This window comes from Xenopus tropicalis, chromosome 8 (assembly GCF_000004195.4).
Source record: "Xenopus tropicalis strain Nigerian chromosome 8, UCB_Xtro_10.0, whole genome shotgun sequence".
Lineage (NCBI taxonomy): Eukaryota > Metazoa > Chordata > Amphibia > Anura > Pipidae > Xenopus > Xenopus tropicalis.
In genome coordinates, this window is record NC_030684.2 from 65,013,179 (window position 1) to 65,035,779 (window position 22,601).

Here is a 22,601-nt window from a genome sequence, read left to right on the forward strand (position 1 = left end):
CATTTGTCATAAAGTGATATCTAGTAAATCCTTTGCATATGAATTCTGAATCCACATTTTCTTACTGACACATTTTTAAATGATAATTGCCTGTCAAGAAATTCCACCGGGTACTTTCAGATGATTTTATCTCCCAGCCAAAGATCTTGGATCAAGAATTTGTACTTATGATAAGACAAAACATATTGTGGTAATTAATTATATTTCAAGAGTAATGAAAGGTCAGATGGACAACCATTTCATGGTGTTTAATAGTCAATAGTCACTTAGACTAATATTAGCTGCAATTAATGGGTCCAGAACTTGCTGCAGAATCTACCAGTGGCAATGGCTCACACCTTTTAAGATTTTAATGGATTCATTTCGCTCGCCAGTCCATCAGACTGGGAGACAGCAACAAGACAGATGCAGCAGTGAATCCTAATAACTAATCACTCAGAACATATATGGGGCTCCAGAAGTTACTCCAGTTGGGGGGACAGTTTTATCCATTTTTCAATTTAAGGGAAAAAGTCACAAAACACACTTTTCTTATTCTCAAGCTTATTTAATAAAAATCTGGGACAGAATAGTCATGGTCACGTTTTTTCAGGAAGGAAGTCACACACAAGCAAAAGTCACTTTTCCATTGATTTTTAATAAGACTGTAAATCTTGAATATTTTAATAAACTGAGAAATAATTCCAAAAATAAAGTTTTTTAAGACCATTTACATTGACTTCTAGAGAAACTTGCTGAGTCTTTTCATGACTATTCAAGGTTTCAAAGAATATTCTCAAGTTTGTTTTTGTTTTGTTTTTTTGCAAATTAAGAAAAACTTGTATTTTGATAAATACACTTTAGTGTAGTGCAAGCAGAATTTGTTATATCCTAAACACAGTACAAATGGTATACAAAAGAATTCAGAAAGAGAAACTACCATGTCCACATATGCAAAATGTTACTGTAAAGGCGGCACAATTCTTATAGGAGCATGGAACACAAGACAGGATTACTTCAGGAGAATAATGTAGTATGCCCTTAACAATACATTTATTTCAGTAATATACAAATATTATAATAAAAAGAAAGCCAGTGCATCATTGTTTTTGTAGAATATTAGGAATATATTTCTTCTGTACTAGACTGCTCAAATATACATCCTGTGTAACTTTTCCTTCTGGACTATGACCTCCAGTTGCACAGGAGGCAGGGCAGGTGTTGTTCTTTATAATGCAGAACAAGGAATAAATATGCTGCTCAGGGCCTCAATGAGCCCCAAGGGTCATTCCTGGCCCTTCACTATTTTGAGGAAAAACTGCACATACTTTTCACATTTTACTGGAACTAAACATCTGCCAGATATGTTATAATCAGAAATGTAATAGTTTAGCTAATCTCTGTGCATTTAGTGGAAGGATTTTAACATTTTAGCTAAATACAGTTTTCACAAATACATTCTCACTTCCTCAGAAAAGACAGGAGGTGGGGGTGGAGAGAACATCAATGCGTGTAGGGTCATTGCAACCACACTTAAGCCGACCATACACGCACCGATATCTCAAAAGGCTGCGGATGGTCGATTCATCAATCAGCCAGGTTAAAAGATTTTGATCGGGTGCTATTGAAGGCACCTGAGCAAAATCTACGCTCAGGGCTGAATCTCCAGGTGGAGGTAGAATTTTAATTGTTTCTATGTCAGTGGAGGGTGGGAACGATCTTTTGTGCAATCAAAATTGCTACATGTATGGCACAGATGCCCTAAGCAGAGCCTCATGGATTTGTCAGACTCAGCACCTACTCTCAACACATCATACAGTACTTGGCTTGTAAATGCAGCAACTGATAGCCAGATTGTAATGTACAATGTCAAGACTGTTTATATGATTCTGCCAAATTCTGTGGGTTATTGCAAACTTTTCTGCTGTGTATTACACACAGAATACAACATGATTCATTTTCCCAAAAGCTGAAGTTTTAAAATTAGGATTTGGCATTTAGTATGCAGCAAGTTTTTTTGTCAACAGATTTTGTATTCCATTTAATCCAAAAGCTGTGGAAATATGCAGTGGTCATTCCACATGTTCATTTACCAAATATTAAACTACGGGGAGAGGTTTGTAATTTCTGGAAGATGCTATGTTAGCAAAATGATTGTACAGTTATAGGATCTGTTATCCGGAATGCTTGGGACCTATGGTTTTCTGAATAAGAAATGTTTCCGTATTTTGGATCACCATCCATTTAGCTAAAAATCATTAACCAATAGTATTACATGCCACAAATCTGGATTCATACAGCTTAGTCACCATCAAGTACAAGGTACTGTTTTATCATTACAGAGAAAAAGGAAATCATATTTAATAATTCAGTTAAAATGGGAGATAGCCTTTCTGTAATTCAGAGATTTCTGGATAGTGGGTTTCTGAATAAGAGATCCCATACCTGTACTTTAAGCATCAGTGCATTTGTCCCCATAATTACAATATAGCATTCACCCGCTGCAGCACCTCAAAAAGAAGTAACCTTTGAAGTGACCTTCAAAATGCTTTTTCAATCATTTCATCTGGAAATAACATTTGAAATGACAGACACCAATTGTTTTAAATGGAAAAAAATGAGCTCTGCAACACAGCTGCCCATATGTTTGTGTTATATTGTTCAGAATATAAATGCCAGTGGCTTAGAATTCAGATATATACAGATGACGAAAACTCTACTGAAACAATGTTATTGGTGATTCTGGACCCACCCCAAACTTTAGCTACAAAATATCAATCAGAAGGGGCACAAGACGAAGTAGAAAGCAAAGACCAGCCCTTAGCTGAGAGATACGGTTCAGCAGCAGTAACTGAGCACTGATAGGGGAGCAGAAGCCATTTAACCTATAGATTTGCTGGACTGAAATTCTTGACAGTTAAAATGTGGGGTCTTCTACTAGTAAATAGTGATGAGCAAATATTTCCAGGAGGCATAGATTCACAGAGAAATTCCGCATTTCCCCATTGGTGCAGAAAATTTGCGCCCGCATCAAAAAAAAGCGTGGACGCATCAAAAAAGTTACGCAGTACTTGCATTCACCCTATGTAATTGTTGTATTATATTGTTATATGTATATCTCAATTTGTGTTATGAATTTGAATAATGAGTGATACAGTACAGGTAGCCAGTGTATGGGCATGGGCATATGGTGCTCCATTCTGGCACATACATAAACAAGATTTAAGCATGATGCAAAATGGCACCTGGCTGCTTGCTGTGATTGTTTTATTCTAAGACTGAAGGAAACAAGATTTATCATTTATACAGTGTAAATGAAGTTTATTATGCATGACTAACCCAACAGAAAAGAATTTGGAATTATTTCTTAAGGTGACACATCCTCATTAAATCCAGGCCTGAATCTGTGGGAAAGCCAAAAAGGCCTGGGCCTAGGGTAGAACGATTTTAGGGGTGGCATGCTGCCCACCAACATTTGCTTTTTTTTTCTGGAGCACTGCAGAATGCATGAGCAGGAAATTTGACAGTTCTTTATATATATCATAGATGGCCTATTAATTATTTGTTACATATAAAGATGACTTTAAATTGATCTTTTGCTATTATGTGATGGCCTCTCTAAGGTCATATATACACACTGCACTGTATACATTTTAAATACAGGTATAGGACCTATTATCCAGAATGCATGTGACCTGGAGTTTTCCAGATAAGGGGTCTTTCCATAATTTGGATTTCTTTCCCTTAGGCTGATGCCACACTCGGCGTAGGGCTGATTTTTTCGGCAAGCGGAAAAACGCTAACCGAAAAATCAGCCCTACGCCTGCTACTTGTGCCTGCACCCGAATGAATGGGATACGCTCGGGTGCAGGCACATGTAGCCGATATACGCATGAAAACGCGAGAGAATGCAAAGTCTCGCGTTTTCATGCGTATATCAGCTACATGTGCCTGCACCCGAGCATATCCCATTCATTTGGGTGCAGGCACAAGTAGCAGGCGTAGGGCTGATTTTTCGGCTAGCGTTTTTCCGCTTGCCGAAAATTTCAGCCCTACGCCTCGTGTGGCATTAGCCTTAAGTCTGCTAAAAAAATAATTTAAACATGAAATAAACCCAATTGTTTTGCCTCCAATAAGGATTAATTATATCTTAGTTGGGATCATGTACATAGTACTGTTTTATTGTTACAGAAAAAATGAAAAAAAAGTTTGAAATTGACTCTTTGGGAGATGGCCTTCCTGAAATTTTGAGCTTTCTGGATAACGGGTTTCAGGATAACAGATCCCATACCTGTATTAATAAAAATATTGATGGAAAAAACACATCATGATTAAGCCATATCCTAAGGGGCTGATTTACTAATCCACGAATCCGAATGAGAAAAATTCGGATTGGAAAACTAACATTTTGCGACTTTTTCGTATTTTTTGCGATTTTTTTCGTTGCCGTTACGACTTTCCCGTAAATTGTCGCGACTTTTTCACTTTTTCGTAACCGGTACGACTTGCGCGAATTGTCGCAACTTTTTCATAGCCATTACAAATTTCGAGAATTGTCGCGACTTTTTCATTGCCATTTTGACTTTCGAGAATTGTCGCGACTTTTTCATAGCCATTACGACTTTCGCGAATTGTCGCAACTTTCGTATTGAGAGCTCGAAAAAGTCGCGACAATTCGCAAAAAAGTCGCAAAGTACCGATCATTACGAAAAAAATGCATTCGGACGCTTTTCGGACGTTCATGTGCCCCTTAGTGTCATAGGGATAGACAGTATTATTGTATATGAGAAGGCCTCTCACAATGATTTTTTTAAATGTCCATGGCATGCTGTTTAAATGTTATAATAAGTTGTTCTGTACATAACGGATTAATTCATTGTCACTGCCATTTCAAACATGGTTGTACTTCCAGCAGCATGCACAGCATGACTGTGGTACATATGAACATTTTTAAACATACAACAGCACCATTTATGCAAGTTATTGTGTTAAGTCTTCACTGTTCTAACATAAAATAAAAAAAGCAGAAACACAGTGACAGTATAAAAGAGAATTGTGCTACAGTGCTGAGTATCAGAAATCAATGGAGAACGCAGAAGCCTGTCAGTAATACAATCCCATGCTTACCGTGCAATGTCTCCCCCCCCCCCAATGATTCCTACTAACAAGTCATTCTGTCAATACTATTACCAGAAAAAAAGCTTGTTTCAGTGTATTTCAGCTTATACTTTCTTTATTTCTATGCTGGTGTGGCTAGGATCCTCTGTTTTTGTGTATGTCTTGCAAACCTTGAAGTTTTAGAAAGCACTTGCCACATGAACTATTATGGCTTTCATTCACTTTTCTGCCAGCATTTTGCATGGCTGAATGAAAAGCAGTAGTGATTGGCTATATTTTTGGCCAGGCATGGATTTGTGGCAAACTTCCGCGTTTCGCCATTGGTGGATTTTTTTGCAAAACAGACGTCAAAATTTGCAGCAGAAAAACTCGCTGCATGACAAAATATTGTTGCACGTGTCAAAAAAAATTAAGAGCATCCAAAAAATGATGCATGTCAAAAAATATTGGCGCACACAGTGAATTTCGGCGATGCAAAATGGGACTGATAAGCAGTATTCTTTATGGCAGCAGCAAGATTGGATATGTTTGCCTGGGTCTTGGCTAAAGATGGTGTTGGTTTCCCTTTGTCATCTGGATCCTGACTTTCAAAATCAGCACCACTATCATCCAGTCACATTTTGCCAGACTGCGCCATCATCAACATCAACATGCTTCTAAAATAAAACAGCTTAAGGCAGACCTGTTGCTAATCAACATGACCTAAAGAATTTGTGTGAGAAGAACAATGCACTTGAGTAGAGGATGCTTTGGAAGGCATTAAAGTGACAGGAGGCGTACCAACTACAGCAGCAACTTTGAGTTACAACAGAGCTCCTCAATCTTGAAAACAGACAGCACTGAAGTAATGTGGGCTTACCTTATAAAGTGTACACCAGGTCACTTGAAGATATTTTCTTTGCAATTTGTAGTTTAATCAACTCTCCAGTTTAGGTGCATCCTGCTCCTTAAACAGAGGGACAGAGATGCTACACTTAGAAATGCCATAAAGATGGTTGATCTACAGTGCTGAAGAGCCAAGGCATTTTTATTTCTGGATTACTGTGCAGCAGTTTTGTACAACAGAATCTTGTATGATAGGTCAAGATGCAGCATTGGGAAACATAAGTATGCTGGGTCAAGCTGCAGCTTTAGGAACAATATCTGGATTGGGCCATGTTATTCTCTGCCAAACCCAAACAGATTTGTACACTGTTGTCTCTTCTTAGAAAAGTACTGTAGGTCTCTGGCAATGCTTGCACACAAACTGTTATCTGGGGGTTTGTAGAGAGAATGGTGGCATGAATCCACGCCAGGCGAAAAAAATTGCCAATCCCTATTGACAGACAGTGGCTGAACACGGGCATACGCTCAGAAAAAAATTCAAAAGACTATTGCTAGTATTTCTTTCTAGCCTCTCCCTGTTCTGAGATGTTGTAAAAGTGGAGTGGTGGAAGGACCATCCTGATCTCCCTGACCACTCCTCCCTTAATCCTGCTATATGGCTGATAACTTTCTTCAGATGTGCTATGACTGAATGCAACTAGGTCCATTTTCCCATTTGGAAAAAGTTAATGACTACTTTTGCTGCTCTGCTCACAATGCCCCACCATTTTCTCTGACCAATGATTTCATCATTCTATGGTATGACCAAATGTAACAAAAGATGTGTCTAGAGGTTTTCAAAGAAGCATAGCTTCAACCCACCATCTGTTTACACCATAAATCACACATCTCCTGTCTGACCAATGCAGTGCATTGTTGCTGTGTACCGAAGGGTTCTCAAAGGTTCTGAGCTTCAATCTGCAATTTGTTTACTCAAAAATCACATGCCTCCCATTTGACCAGGCAGGCTGTGTGTTATTGATGTTCATATTTTTTTATTTACAATTTGTGTTTTTTTGCAAAAGCTCGAATGCTTTGTATAAAAAAATATAATTTTTGTGATTTATTAAGCGGCAGAACCATTAAACCCACTAATACAACACTTCACCATCTAAAAGCTGTCCAGGTTAGTAGAGGTCAATGGGAGGCTGACCTGTTTCCAAATGGAACATGTTGTGTTGCTTTGTGATATTAGAGGTTTTTGTTTTTTTTGAGATGCTCTATTTGTTAAAAAACTAGTTTTTTGTGCTTCTTTTAAAAGGCTGTTTTTATTTAATTTAATAAATCACTTGCCATTCATGTTTTTAGAGAAAGTGAGTTTAATTGTAGTTTAAAAAGCACTAAAACCACAAAAATGAGAATGTTGATAAATGGGCCACCATCACGAGGCCCGATGCAACAAAATTATCTTTGCCCCCCTCCAAGAGGCTCTAATGGTTAAAAAAATAAAACACACAGTGGTTGGAAGTGGCGCTATTGGTAAAAAAAAGCACAGATGGGAACCCTTAAATATACTCACATAAGCCTGTGAAAGGCACAGTTCAGGCCCCTATTGTGGCATTACTGATGGTTGCTATGCGAGGCTTGTGCTGGGGGGGAGCATAGTGACAAAATATTCCTGCACAATCAGTACATGACAGAGTCCCTTTAAAAGTAACTTTTACAGCCAAATTGTGAATCTCGGGGTATATTTTACCATGATAGAATCAGAAATAAGCCATCAAGAATATCTAACCAATCACATAAATTACATGTTGAGCACAGACCTTTAAGTATCTGTACTGAGTATAAACTGTAATCCAGAGCATCATGGCACTTTATAAATAATTTAGAATAAACTTTTGTTCCAAAGTCCTAATATAGCTGGCCAGCAAAGGAAGAGACACAGGTAGAGAATGTGGAGACTGAACTTAAATCTACCCTGGAAATGGAAAAGGAACCCAAAGCTGGATATATGAACTGTAAAGCAGACAAATATCAGTATTGCATGGGGCAGGAAACCTCTCTGCTACTACATATGTGCCACAATAACTGTGCTACCATGGGCAACAAACGGATTGAGGAGGTATAAAGGGCATTATTAGTGGCTAGTGGGAAGGAGTCAATGATTGCATTTCTGATCTCACTACTGCAGTTCATACTACTGAATACCATAACTATGTTTCCTTTCAAATCAAATATTATTTGCAAAAGACTGATACCACTATGGGCAGTAGTGTTGCCTCCGCTCTTATAAAGGCTTACAAACAATGCTTTTATGACAGTCCCTTATAAATGCATATACATACTTACCTTCACTATATAGATAACTGCTTGCAAGTTTGGACAGGCAGTGAAAGTGACTTGTATACTTTTTTGGATTATCTAAATAGGCTGAAGTGTTTCATCTGTTTTTTGTAGCTTGACAAATCATCAGAGAAAATCTTGTAGATGATGCAGTTAAATAGACTAAAAAGTGTACATATTTATACTGTAAGGATACTTTATTACATGCCTCTTCATTCCAACCCCCAGAATGTATTACATTTTTGACACAGATGTACAGATGTATCCCTGCATTGTAGCATAAAATATGTGGGATGCACATTCAGAACATGAATAAACAGAAAGAGATCTCCTAAGCCAAATTAAGAATCCTAAATTTGGGATAAAAGCAATGTAACTAGGCATTTTTTTAATGTAATAATAGCAATATAAATTTGTCTTCGGTTCAAGGCATAGAGAAAGTTTGACTAGGTAAGAGATGGAGTTATTTTTCCAGCTTAATATTGAGAAGAGAAGTTTTTTGGATCATTTTATTTGCATACATGTATGCCAAATGGTTAAAATCATGTTTTGTTATGTTACTTTCCATACTTAAATCTGTTTTTTTATTATAGCGGTATTACATTTATTAATGTTATTTATTAAGTATTATTTAATTGTTAGAGTTTTACAGTTTTTGTTCTTTAATGTGAGTATTTTTGAGGTATAGATATAACCCTGGAAGCAGCAGTATAAGCACTACTCTATTGACCCTGTTGTTATTGTGTGTTAAAAAAAAATGGAGTTGTACTTTATGTGTCATCACGGGTGTAATTGTTTACATTGGATGTTTTTAATTGGTGGGTGGGGTTAGTGCTTTTAAATACTGAAGTGTATTTGAAATTCATTACTGCCCATGATTAAGTGCCAAAGGGCCGCAAAACATGTAAGGCCAAGTAGCACAGTGCTAGTATGTTTTAGATTAGTGCTGTCCAACTTCTGTGGCACCGAGGGCCAGAATTTTTCTGTCCAAGTCCAAATGGTTGGTACTCACTGTAGGGATATCAATCTTCATACATATGTGAAAGAAGTTTATTACGTCATAATCCTTAAATTCATATGCTTCCTTCTCCCTTCTGATAGCACACAACCATTTCCAAATGCTAACAAACTTCCTGAACAAACCTGGCACACACAGGCATCATGGGGCAGGTAGAATATGGCACACACAGACAGCATAGGGCAGGCAGAGTATGGCACACACAGGCAGCATGGGGCACGTAGAATATGGCACACACAGACAGCATAGGGCAGGCAGAGTATGGCACACACAGGCAGCATAGGGCAGGCAGAGTATGGCACACACAGGCAGGGTAGGGCAGGCAGAGTATGGCACACACAGGCAGCATAGGGCAGGCAGAGTATGGCACACACAGGCAGCATAGGGCAGGCAGAGTATGGCACACACAGGCAGCATAGGCAGGCAGAGTATGGCACACATAGGAAGGGTAGGGCCAGCAGAGTATGGCACACAGGCAGCATAGGGCAGGCATAGTTTGATACACACAGGCAGCATAGGGCAGGCAGAGCATGGCAAACACAGGCAGGACAGGGCAGGCAAAGTATGGCACACACAGGCAGCATAGGGCAGGCAGAGTATGGCACACACAGGCAGGGTAGGGTAGGCAGAGTATGGCACACACAAGCAGCATTGGAGGTAGGCAGAGTCTACCTGGCACCTAGGAATATTTTGTCTGTGCTATGTAGATACAGACAAATGATGTTTAAAGTTACAAATATGCTAAACCTCAAATGATGGCAGATTAGAGAAATGCTAATCTATCAGATTTACTGACAAATCAGTTAATGATTCTAAATATACTAGATGCATTTTCTGCCTAAATTACCTTTGGATGATTATCAGTGACATCATTGATAATTTCACAATAGTATGGTGCCAGAGAAAACGTTGTCTCCTGCATGCTAATAAGAAAATATACTATATGCTAATATGTTTACAGACCAGAAAGGCAGCATATGTAGTGTGCAGAATACATATCCATAATATACCAGCTTAATATTCAGCAGCTACTCTGTCTGCCTTTTTATTAAAATTCTGTGGGCCCTCCTGAACCTTTGGTGTAATAACAAATGGGTCCTTAAAGTAGCAAATGGAACTGAATGTTGCTCAGCAGCTAATGTAAGATAGGAAACAGACAAATGAAGAGATGTATAAAAAGATCAAAATCTAATTGAGCTTCCAACAGGAAATGCTATTCCCAGCTAGGCTATTTTTAGCAAGGTGGGTGGAGTCTGTTTCCCTTACAGATCAAAGACAATTGTGCAGTGATGACATCATGGTAAGAGCTGTTTAACCACTTAGTATGTATAGTCTGTAGCAGGCAATGACAAGATTCTTATTCTGGGATTATTCACTTGAAAGATTGCAGTGGTTTAGATCAGCTACAACAGAAACTGTATATTTATACTCAGCAACCTGCTGCTTTATACTTTCACACAAACATGCAGTATGGGTACAACACTGATGAATAAAGGACATTCTTAAAATACATAAAATACAATTTGCTATAACAAGAAAGGTGTTAATAAAATTAAGCAACATGATTAAAATCAATTATGATGTCCAGCAAAAATAAAAGAATCATATAACCAGATTATAGGAGGAATCCATAGAAATTAGCTTCTGAGTTAGAGAGGTAGGGAATCTGCAAGAGAACCTGATGACCTTATGGTCTGTGGAGTAATGCTAAATAATCTAATGCAGTATTATTCAACATATCAGTTACTTGAAAAAGCATTAATATACAGAAAAACTTGGTTTGGCCTGATTATGTATTGCAAGCCCTGATGAGTGGTCAGTGCACATTTAATTGCATTCCAAATGTTGACTTCCAGATAACCAAAGTTCTATTTGTCGTTTATTTATTTTTCTAATAAAAAAAAAGGAAGTTAATAAATAATGTAAAGCAAAAGCATGCATTAATGAAAGAGGGCGAGAGAGAGAGGGAAAGAGAAAGGGCAAGGAGAAAGCCAGCGATATTCCTGCATTTATTGATTGTATATGATTACATTAGGCGCATCAAATATTCATAATGACATCCCACAAAGAGGTCATTGAGTGTATTATTTCCAACATTTTCTTTGCAGTGGGAGCTTGCTCAACAGACCATACTAAGGCCAAACTCATTTGCATGACAAGTTTGGAGAGCATTATTGTATTAAAATGACTGCCTTAGGTCAGATTTATTAGATAATTTAGGTTCTATGTGCTGAAAGTGATAGCATTGTCTATATTTCTAGATTGTAGGCTCTGGGGACAAGATGCCCTGCTCATTCTAACTGTAATTATTTTTGTTACAAGTTCAAGTACAAAATTTCCACTGCACTTAGGTTTAGTTTATATAGCACCACTCCCCCTCAAATTATTATTATATTATTATCTTATTTTGGAAGGTTTGTGAGTTCAGACATCTGGTTTGCACTTTCAGATAACTGGTTTTCTCTGCTGCTGATTCCTTGATACTCGTATTGCATAGTATCATCCTCTAACTCACCATTTAGCCAATAGCACAGGAGATAGTAGATTGCCTGAAAAGTATTTGGTAAGTAAACCAAAAAGAACCTGGATTTTGTCAGAAAATGACAGAGTGAACACCAATGTACAGTATATCATTCTTCTGTTCCCCATCTACATATGTTCTGCTGTTTTCTTTTTGCTTGAAAGTAAACTATACAGGTACAGTATCTGTTAGATAGAATGCTTGGGGCTTCGGATTTTCCAGATTTATGATCTTCTCACAATTTGGATTACCATAATTTAAGTCTTCCAAAAAATAATTTAAACATTTAATAAACCCAGCAAGATTGTTTTGCCACCAATATGTATTCATGCAGCTAATTTGTCCTCAAGTACAAGGTGCTGTTTTATTATTACAGAAATAAGGGAATTATTTTTAAAAATTAGAATGTGCTTGAAATTGACTCTATAGAAGATGGACTTCCAGTAAGTCAGAGCCTTCTGGATAAAAGATCCCCTACCTGTCAAATGTCACATAAGACAGCCCATATGTAAAACACTGTTTCATTGAATAATCCTATATTTACTGATATGTATATGCCAGTTTGATAAGACTCTTTAATAGGTCAATGATTAGACTATACATTATCTGTTGGTAAAGTTTCACTTGGAAATCTGTTTTTTCTCTCTGTCTATTACTTCTGTTTAGAAAATGACTGATCCATTGTACTCAACTCCTGAAAATGATCATATATTTTTGTATGTAAATTGGGGGTGGACTAAATAAGTATTCCAAGGAATTTAACAACTAAAGAATAGAATGTAAAAATTGTATTTCCTTTTAGCACAAACTCCCTTTGGTAAAATTTTACTAAAACGATTCTCTGTTGGATCTGCTCACATTTAAAGCCTCATCGTCCTGTTTTGTTTGTTAAAACAGAATCATATTTCGCTCTTTTGTTTTTTGTTTTAGTCAATAGAAATGAACATGGCCTGACATACTTTGAATGTTTTTAGTGCATATGGGTTTTGTCACTAATGTTTTCTGACAAATTTGACACTAGAAGAGTGCAAAACTTTCTTTTTTGCTTATGTTTTTTTTCTCTGATCTCCTCTTACTCATTAATTTCTGTGTCAGAGAGAGACAGAAAGAGAGAGGATTCCCTGTTTAGTCTTGGCTCTCTGCCATTATCCCACACTCTCTCCCTTCCTCCTACCAGCTTCATAGGAAACTAATTAAGAGGTCCCAAATAAATGCAATGTGAGCAGCTGGACTTTCCTCCTTATAAGCATGAACCACACTCTAAATGAAGCATATGATCAAAATTAGAGTAAGGATTCTTAGACTGTGGAATGTCTAAAGGTGATACATGGTATGGTAGTATATAAATATACTGTATATAAAAAAATAACATTTCAGACTGATTATGTTTTAATTATTTAATATGACTGTCCAAAATATTCAGTTGGTTTTAGAAAATGTAGATATATTTGATCTTGCTAATACCCATATGCCTAATCCAAGGAAATTGTAGTTTTTACTGGTAAATATCTAACAAAGCTAACATATCATTCCAGCTGCAGCTTACCTACTATTATCCTCTGCCATCATGCCTGTTTATAATAATATCTTTTAATGAAGACACATTTTTTTGGTTAATTTATTGCATATTGTTATTGCAGTGTGAAGATTGCAAACTGAAGCACTTGCATTGCTTGGATCATATTAGGAATATAGAATATTTACCTTATGTAGCTTTTTTATATTACAGTGCTTATTTTGACTTCCTGGGGTTGATGGGAATTTCAAAGCAAAAGTGCCATTCATGGGATAAATTGTTGTCTCCTCCTGTATTTTGAATTTGTGGCTTTGTTTCTAAATCTCTGAGACAGACTACAGTTTCTCAGATAGAAAAGGGAATTAGACTATGCTCTGAGCAGACTGTATTAAATTATTCATAGCTGAAAGGGAAAGGATTTTGTGCCATTTATCTGCTTGAGCAAAATGGTAACAATTAGCAAAACTACCAGAGTAATAACATTTAAATAAGGAAAATGACCAGCTCCCTTACCTACTTCCCTGTGAAATTTTTCAGATGGCTTGCAAAGAACATTAACCATTTCTTTTTTAAGTGCTCCAAGAAGATTAGAAGCTGAGTACAGTATGATTTTGTTCCCACATTTGTGTAAAGTATTTAAGTAATTGGTAATCATTACTGTGAAAAATATGGGGTACCTATTCAGAACTTCAAATCACTAATAATGAGCAAACAGAATAAATGTAAATTGTGGTTTCAGAAAGCAGTATTGCCAGAAACTGAAAGGAAAGCTCATTACTAGTGATGGGCAAATCTGTCCCGTTTCACTTTGCTGAAAAATTCACAAATCTTGCAAGATTTGCGAAATTATGAAAATGTTGCGTGTCAAAAAAAAAAAATTGGTTACTGGCTCCTTTTCAAGTCTAAAATTATTACAATTTTAATTTTTTGTGTCTGTCCACCTATAAATGGGACTCTTCTTACTTATTGCATGACCACCTCAAAGTGACTTTATATGTAGGAGTAACAATCATCAACTAACCCCAAAGGTTGGTAGTAGATTAAATACATTAAAAAGATGTCAGCCTTTGTATTCATGTGTACTGAGCATAAATTAGCAATAACTTTTTAGTAAATATTATGCTATAAGTGCTTAATTCATTTTTAAAACTCTGTGTTAATTCCATACTTTCACTGCCAATTATACGTTTTAATACTGAATTTGTATATGAAATAATATAATACATGTACTCCCTAATAAAACAGAAAACACCAAATACAATATATGGAAAGAGGAAACGTATCCAACCTATTGTTCAGTATTATGAAATAACATAATAATGGCATTATAATAGTGTTATAAATTTGGATACATATGTTTTGTATTGAAGCAAAATTAGGGAACTTTAGTGTCTAAAAGTTGCAGTTGGTCAGTAAAGGTAAGCAGCAATTTAATGATTTAAAAAAATACATTATTCCCTAGTTGTGCAGTTTCACAGGAGCCAATGCAGTGTATTCAGAAAAAGTGATTTCGATGAATGTAATTTTGTTACATATAATGTTATTTTATTAAGACAATTGAAGCAATGTGTGAGATCTCACTTGTTATTAGATACAAATATCATTAATATCAGGATCTCAGTACAAATATAGCATATACATTTTATGGAACATTTAATTAAGAGATATTAAATAAAACTCTATATCCTTGTGAGCAAAATTAACACTGTTCGTAGAATGTAAGAAAAAGGGAAAAGTTTCCCCTGGCATAGTAACCCATAGCAACCAATCAGCTATTTATGTTGATACAGGTGACCAGTTAATGTTAGCTGCAGAAAGCTACAATAGATAAATAGACTTATAAATGTATAACTTTGCACCTATATTACATTATTACCACCATATGAGCCTGTGTGGACCCAGTCCTGACCCAGACCTGCTCCCCTGATCACCTCCCTCTCCTAGGTAAGTATGCATGCTGAGGTGGGGGGATGGTAAGTGGCCAGGCAGTGGGGGCCCCTGGGGGTGAGGGGGCCCTTGAGTTGGCAACCCTGGTGGGCTCCACACCCCTGAGTCTGACCTTGGCTGTATACAAGGCAAGTTACAATGTAAATGGGTGAATAACATTTAAAGAATAAGTAAACTTTTTTTTCTATGAGTAAAATTACTCTAAACAGCCTCCAGAATTACCTACCTTGGTCCCAGAATTCTCTCTGACCTCAGTCAGAAGGGGATCATTTTTCTTTGCTCCTTGTGCAGAGTGAAGCCCTGCCCCCCACTTCCTCTTCAGGTCTCTCTTCAATTCGACATAAAAAAAACCCCCTGCTAATGCACAGACTGGCTCCTGCTACCTCCAGGCATGCGCAGAAGGCGCTCCACTCCGACAACCTTGTCCAATTGAAGAGAGACCTGAACAGGAAGTGGGGGCGGGGCTTCACTCTGCACAAGGAAGCAAAGAGAAAGGAACATCTTCTGACTGAGGAACCAGGTCAGAGAGAATGCTGGGACAAAGGTAGGTAATTCTGGAGGCTGTTTAGAGTAATTTTACTTATAGAAAAAAAAAAGTTTACTTATTCTTTAAGACTAGAGAAAACTAAGTCATGACATTAGTATTAATAATAGAAAAAGAATAATTACAATAGCGTTAAAACCTGTACACAAATTACATTTATCTGTAATGTATGAACAATAATCTATCATTGTGTTTTACTATATGAAATCTGAATTATGTCTATTTTACATTCTACATGTTTAGCTAATAAGGTAGCACATAAGGTCTTCAACATATAATTTTCTATTAGACAGGACTGTATAGCATTGCAGTGCCTTCCATTCTCTACTACTCATCACTACCTCAGCGCAACCAAAGCCAGCAATGCATTCTCCCTTTACATTAATAAAATTTTTACAGTGCGGTGGCAGGAAATGCATTTTCAGTTCATCTGCTGCAGCTATTAGATTACCAGGAAATTGCTGTCTGGCCAGCAGCCAGGGCTGTTACTTAAAGGCCAGTACATCCAGAGGAAGAAAGAATGAACAAGAGAAAAGATGCAAGAACAAGAGCTGTGCTGTCGAATGGAAATCCTGCTCAGCATACTGTTAAGTTTTTTAACAGAGGGATATAATATATATCTCTGATTTAATATATATTATATAAATAAATAAATATATATATATGTTCTGATTTTACACCAGTAATACCGTCTTTGCACTCTCATCTCAGTGCCAGGGATGATTAAAATATATTCCTGTGCTATGTTATATATGTGTCTCTAAAAGTGAAAATTAGACATAAGAACTGCCCTGTCTTATAAAAGTAATTCACTTGAGTGAATTAGAAATCAGAAATGTAGAGAGGTGACCAAAACATTCTACTCCACATTAAATAAGTAAGAATTAGATTACTGATGCACAGATGAACCCTCTGTATAATGGAATCCTGCTAAAAAAAAAAGCAGTCTACCTTACAAGGACCTAACATGGAGTAGATTCAGTTTCCCTCTTTGCCGTGTTTCAAGAAAAATTTAGAATTTTTGTGATTAAAAAAATCAGCAGAAATATGTTCGGCACAAGCATTGTTCATTTAACCCATGTTCAACAAGGGGTATACTGCTCCTGTTAATATTTATCCAATTGTCTTTTAAAAGTGTATTAACTTGCCATCAAAAATATATTACTATTCACTGATAACCCAATGACCCCTTTACTGCCTGATTATTATTGTAGTATTACTTGTCTATATCAGTACCAGGGGTAAATAGTTCCTTGCTTTACTGGTCCACCTATGTCCAAACCATTTCAACATTTCAACTTTCTTTTACAATCAAAGATAAGTTATGTTGCTAAGGCATAATGATGCCAAAATGCCTGTGCAGAAGAAAGAAAAGCATGTCCACTTTGGAAAGCTCTTCTAACAGGCTCCTGTCTTTAATAAGGGTAATCTTTTCACTCTTGTATATTAGATGGCACAGATCTGAACCATTAGTGGAGCATTAATAGAAGAACCTCTGAGAGGTGCAGTCTAGGCTAAGGGATGCCTTCAAAAGGCCTTTTTTAGTTGACAGAAGGCTGTTAAACATTATAGAGGTTGAAATCAGTGGAAGATATACCGTAGAAGATACAGGTATATGTAATGCGTAGTCCCACAGTATTTTCCTATTGAAAACAAAAGAATTATGTATATATGTTAAGTATGGTTCATAATAGTGTGTGAAATGCCCCAGGCTGAGCAAAAGGGGGCGGGTTATAACATGGCAACTGTCTGTATTACATTACATGTCCTTTACATTACAACCTAATGATAGCAAATATCTGGGCGAAAGAGCCACATTTCTTTTCAAACCCCAGCTTAGGGTTTTAGAAATGCTTATTCATCTAGCATGTGGGGTCCTCACTAAGCTCCTAAAAGATTCCTTTCAACCTACAGAATGAGCGTCAACGTGGTAGTATGAAAACAGAATAAAGGGGGGTATAAGCAGAGGATAAGACAATTAATGGGCAGTGTAGAAAGCATATGGAGACAAGCAGCAGTAAATAATAATAAATTACAATGTGAGTCTTCTTGCTGTTTTACACAATGACCTTCTCAAACTGTAAGGCAATATTTTGAATATGCTCTCTTAAAAATGGCATCACATTCAAACATATGAAAATATAATATATTCAGCACAAGAGAGACTGGCAGAAAGTATTCTATGCAGCTTATTTAATGATAATTTTTCAGTGAAAGCATAACTTTTAACAAAGAGCACACACAATGGGAAAGACAAGATTAGTTTACTGCCCAGGGGTTTATTAACAGGAAGCCCTTCATCTGAAGGGAGGGTCTGCTATTTTTGGAAATTACCAGGATGACAGTACTGAAAATAGTTTGCTAGGACATCCAAATTAAATTACCCTGCTTGTCACATGCTTCTGCTTAGAGCCTGATATAATGATGCCTATAATGAAGTCTATCTACTGTATATATATGAGACAGACCAAGCATATACAGGTATATCATATATATTATAATCGTGCATTGTTTTGCACTTTATGCTGTACTCGCTAAATACACCACCAGTTCAGATAATATTTAATCTTCAGAATTAATAGGAGTCATGTCCTTTGGGATTGTCAATAAGAAGTTAACACAACAGTGCAGTATAAAACATAATTACAGGTTGAGTTCGCTGACACAAAGTAGATTTTATTTACAAAGCACTCAAATGTCAATCATGTTTGCCCAGCGTAAACCTTGTGGCCCCGGAGTTGTACCTTGCATTCTGAGACTTAACTTTTTGAGCTCCTTGGGTGCTAAGTGTCATTCTTTATATGTGCCACTTCCTGTACTTGGCAGTGCAGCATTAAGCAATGACATTAGTTTTCACCAAATAGACTATGCTATGAAGTATGAATTCACCAGAACCAATTGGTCTTCACACATGGAGGCATGATCTGGTTTATACCCACCCACATTCCTAGGGTTTTTAGATAGCACCCTTGTATAACCAGTCAGGCTTCATTAAGGGCTATTGTGGGTCCAAATGTTCCCTTACGACCTCCATAAAAACACATTAATCAGATTTCAATTGCATTTCTGTGGTCTGTTTGTAAGTCATACTTTAAATTCTCTCTAGCTTGCTTTATTGACTGCGCTACAAAGCTTCTTATCACGATTTTTCCAGGTGGCTGTTGCACTTGACCTTGTTGACCTTTGAAGATCCCATGGAATAGGCAACACAGAATTACAACCTTTTGTTATATACATTAACATACAGTGAATTTAATTACTTTTGGTGTTCCTCTTTGCTGAATAACTCAATAGTTCCAGAGTACCTTGTATTTGAGTGCCACCATCTAGTCCAGGGTACCTTCCTTTTGCTAAAGCATTTCATACAGTACCTCAAAAAAGTTAAAGGACGATGAAAGGTTAATATAAGTCTAAAGGCATTCTTTTTAAGTACTTACTGCATATCTAAATTCCCAGATCCCTGCTTGCTTCTCTGAGATATGGTGCTGGCAGCCTACAGCAGTGTGAAGACTACAGTGACATCACTGAAATCTCTCTTCCCTTCCTGTAGGCTGCCAGCGGCAGCCTTCCTATTCTCTGAGCATGTGTGTAACTTGATCATGTCTTCTGTTCTGAGCTACACATGGCCACCAGCCAATCAGAAGCAGATCTGGCAGAGGGGAGGGGGGGGAGGAAATGAAACACATGCGCAGTATGAAGCAAGGAGGGAAAGGAAGGGAGAATACCTTTTTAGAGATGGCTGCCTGTTCTAGAAAATGTGAAGTAAGTGTGACTGAGTAAATATTTGATTAGGTGAGCAAAAAGTGTGGTGTTTTTACTAAACAATAGGAGGACTATTGGGCAGTATGCTTTTTACATTTTGACTTGCATTCTCCTTTAAAGGGGATATATACCATAAATGTTTACAATGCACTAAACCATGTAAAATAATGTAAAATAAAAGTAAGTGCTTTTATTTTAATACCTTTGGGTTCAAATGTGTCCATGACTGCTTGAAAACTGTGCTCTACCCAGACCTTTTGCCAGCTTCCGGTTTAGACTCTTCAGTATGTGGCTGGGGCCACTGGCCCTGATAGACTTCAGCAGAGCTACTTAAAGTGCAGTGAACATGCATAGAGTGAGCGGGGCTTAGCGATGACACAGGCAGTCCGTTCCTGCTCTACTCGCTCCTCTCCCCCCCCCACCTGGCAGCAGCACAAGCAGAAAGACACAGAAGGAGGGAGGGGTGTGAAAAGCCTGTCAGTCATTGCTGTGACCACTTCCTGTTGGAGACTGAAGAGACACTCCCATGTTTTATTTTGCTCTGGCTTCTGATTAGAGAGGTTGTGAATGCAGCTCTCATATAGGTAAAATGCTTTCAAAACATCTTTCTTTCTGCATCATTTCACATTTTGAGGGAGGATGAATATTATAACTGAATATATGAACTTAATATAAAATGTCTCCTTTAATTATAAAACTGAGGAATATTGGCCTAGAACATTATATTTGTAATTGGATAAAAAAACTGGCTGATGGATAGATTACAAAGAGTGGTGGTAAATGGAACATGGGCTGGGCTGGTGCCCCTGTTCGGAGAGAACAGCGCCAGCCTGGGGTAGCTGCAGTGCTTCCTCCTTCCTGCTTCGGGTGCGCGCGCATGCGCAGTAGAGTGAAAAAGCCGAACTTTAGTAGAGTCGGCTTTTCACTCTACTGCGCATGCGCCAGCGCTCACTACAGGTACCCCAGGCTGGTGCTGTTTTCTCCTAACAGGGGCACCAGCCCGGGGTACAAGGTAAGCGATTATAGTCACTTGGGGGTGCCTAACATTTTGGCACCCCCAAGTGACTTAGCCTTTCCTTGTCCTTTAATGGTTTAAGTCCCATTATTTGCCCTGAAAAAGTATTAATCAATATATCTTATGTTCAAAAGTATCCTTTGTAAATAGCACCTTTAATTGAAAAAATGATAGTTCTATGTCCAGTTGAAAAAAATCTGGGCCAAATTATGTGAAATTATTTTTTTTTCATTGTTTTATTAATTTCTTAAGGTACATCATATGTACATATGTACTTAGCAAAATATTTCTATTTTAGTAGTGAAGTTACTGTACATACTACATGTACCTGAATTTACATTTCATATTCAAGAGCATTTAATTAGATGCTTATGCAGCTGTCTCAAATTGGTAGTTTGTATGCAATATACAATGATGTATGTGTTCTGTACAGAATTAATTCTACCAACCCAAAAGAGACTAGGTTCCCTTGAAGATGTATGCCACAGCACAATTCTGCATGGGGCAATGAGGCACTTGTGGTAAAGGTAAGACCTTTAATTGTGCCACTAGATAGAAAAATAATCTGGAAAAAAGCACTTTTTTGGTTTTGTCGCACAAATGAAAGCATAAATGCCCCCCCCCCCAAAAAAAACCTCTAAAACCACTATGCAAAGAAAGATTAGCCAGTTGAAGAAGGACACCTGCCTCCTATATGACCTTGATAGCTTTTGTATGGCACATTTTTTATTTCAGATTTGTCACTGTTTTGACACATAAGAATTGGAGAAAAAATTGTGTTTTTTTTCCCCATGTAAAAAAAAAACCTTAGTTTTGCACAAAAAACTTGTGAAAACCAAACTTTGGTAAATGGGCCCCATTGTACATACTACTTTGGTGTCATAAACTGCAGAAAGCCTTCTTTTTCATGCAGTTTCATAAATTTGGGAAGAGCAAGAAGCTTATAAAATGGTTTGTACCACTGAATTTTCAAAACTATCACAGTTACTGTACTGGCTTACGATAAAAAATAGCAAACTTTTTGTACCCTATTGAAGTTTGCAAAACACACTGGAGATTATTTTTTAATATGAAGTATTTATAAAGCACCAGCATGTATTGTAGCTCAGTACTTTAAAAGGGTACATACATTAAATTTATAGATACATACAGTATACATATAAACACTAAGCAATACAAGAGTTATTGAGGGCCCTGCTCATAAATTTACATATTACTAATGTAGGCTAAATGCAAAGTGTAAAAATTGTTGCAGTATGCTACTTTTTTTTAAGCAATGGATAATTCCAGCATCTTTGTGCCAGCAAGAAGTTGCTGCAAAATGTTGCACCTACTACTATTCATAATCTCTGCTGGAATATAGGAGCAAGTTTTGTGTCCATTTTTGGATGGCACACAAGCTGCATCTATGTCACTATGAGTTCCAAAATCAAAGGTTGAGAAAAGCTGCACATAACAGGTGCAACATAAATATTGATCATAGCACCAGAAAGATTGGGTGCAAGCATTTTCTGTGTATCATTTTAACATATGCATGCAAGTTTGCATGTGCATTTTGCATGTTGTGCCGTATTTGCTAATAGTAAACTAAAAACATGTGCAAGCTTTTTAGGAGTTTATATAACTCCACTGTGTTATGAGCTACAGTTTCTGTTCATTCTGGTCAGTGGCATTATAGTATAAAGTACATGTAGTTACAACAGAATAGAACACAGTAAACATGTGGAAAATGTATAAAAAAAACTGCATCACTTGTACCAGGTCAAGTTTTGAAATTTTTTTTTTACATTACCCTATTAATGTAACATAATACACAGCTCTGTATACATTTATTCATACTGTATATGACACAATATTGTACTATGAACTAGCTGTCTATCAAAAGATAGATAGTCTATCTAAACTATCTATCTATCGATCGATCTATCTATCATCTGTCTGTCTATCTATTCAAATATTTTTCTTAGCATCCTACACTAGCACCCAAGATATTCTATTCCCCAGCCCTCACTCTGTTCTTGCCTTTGTGGC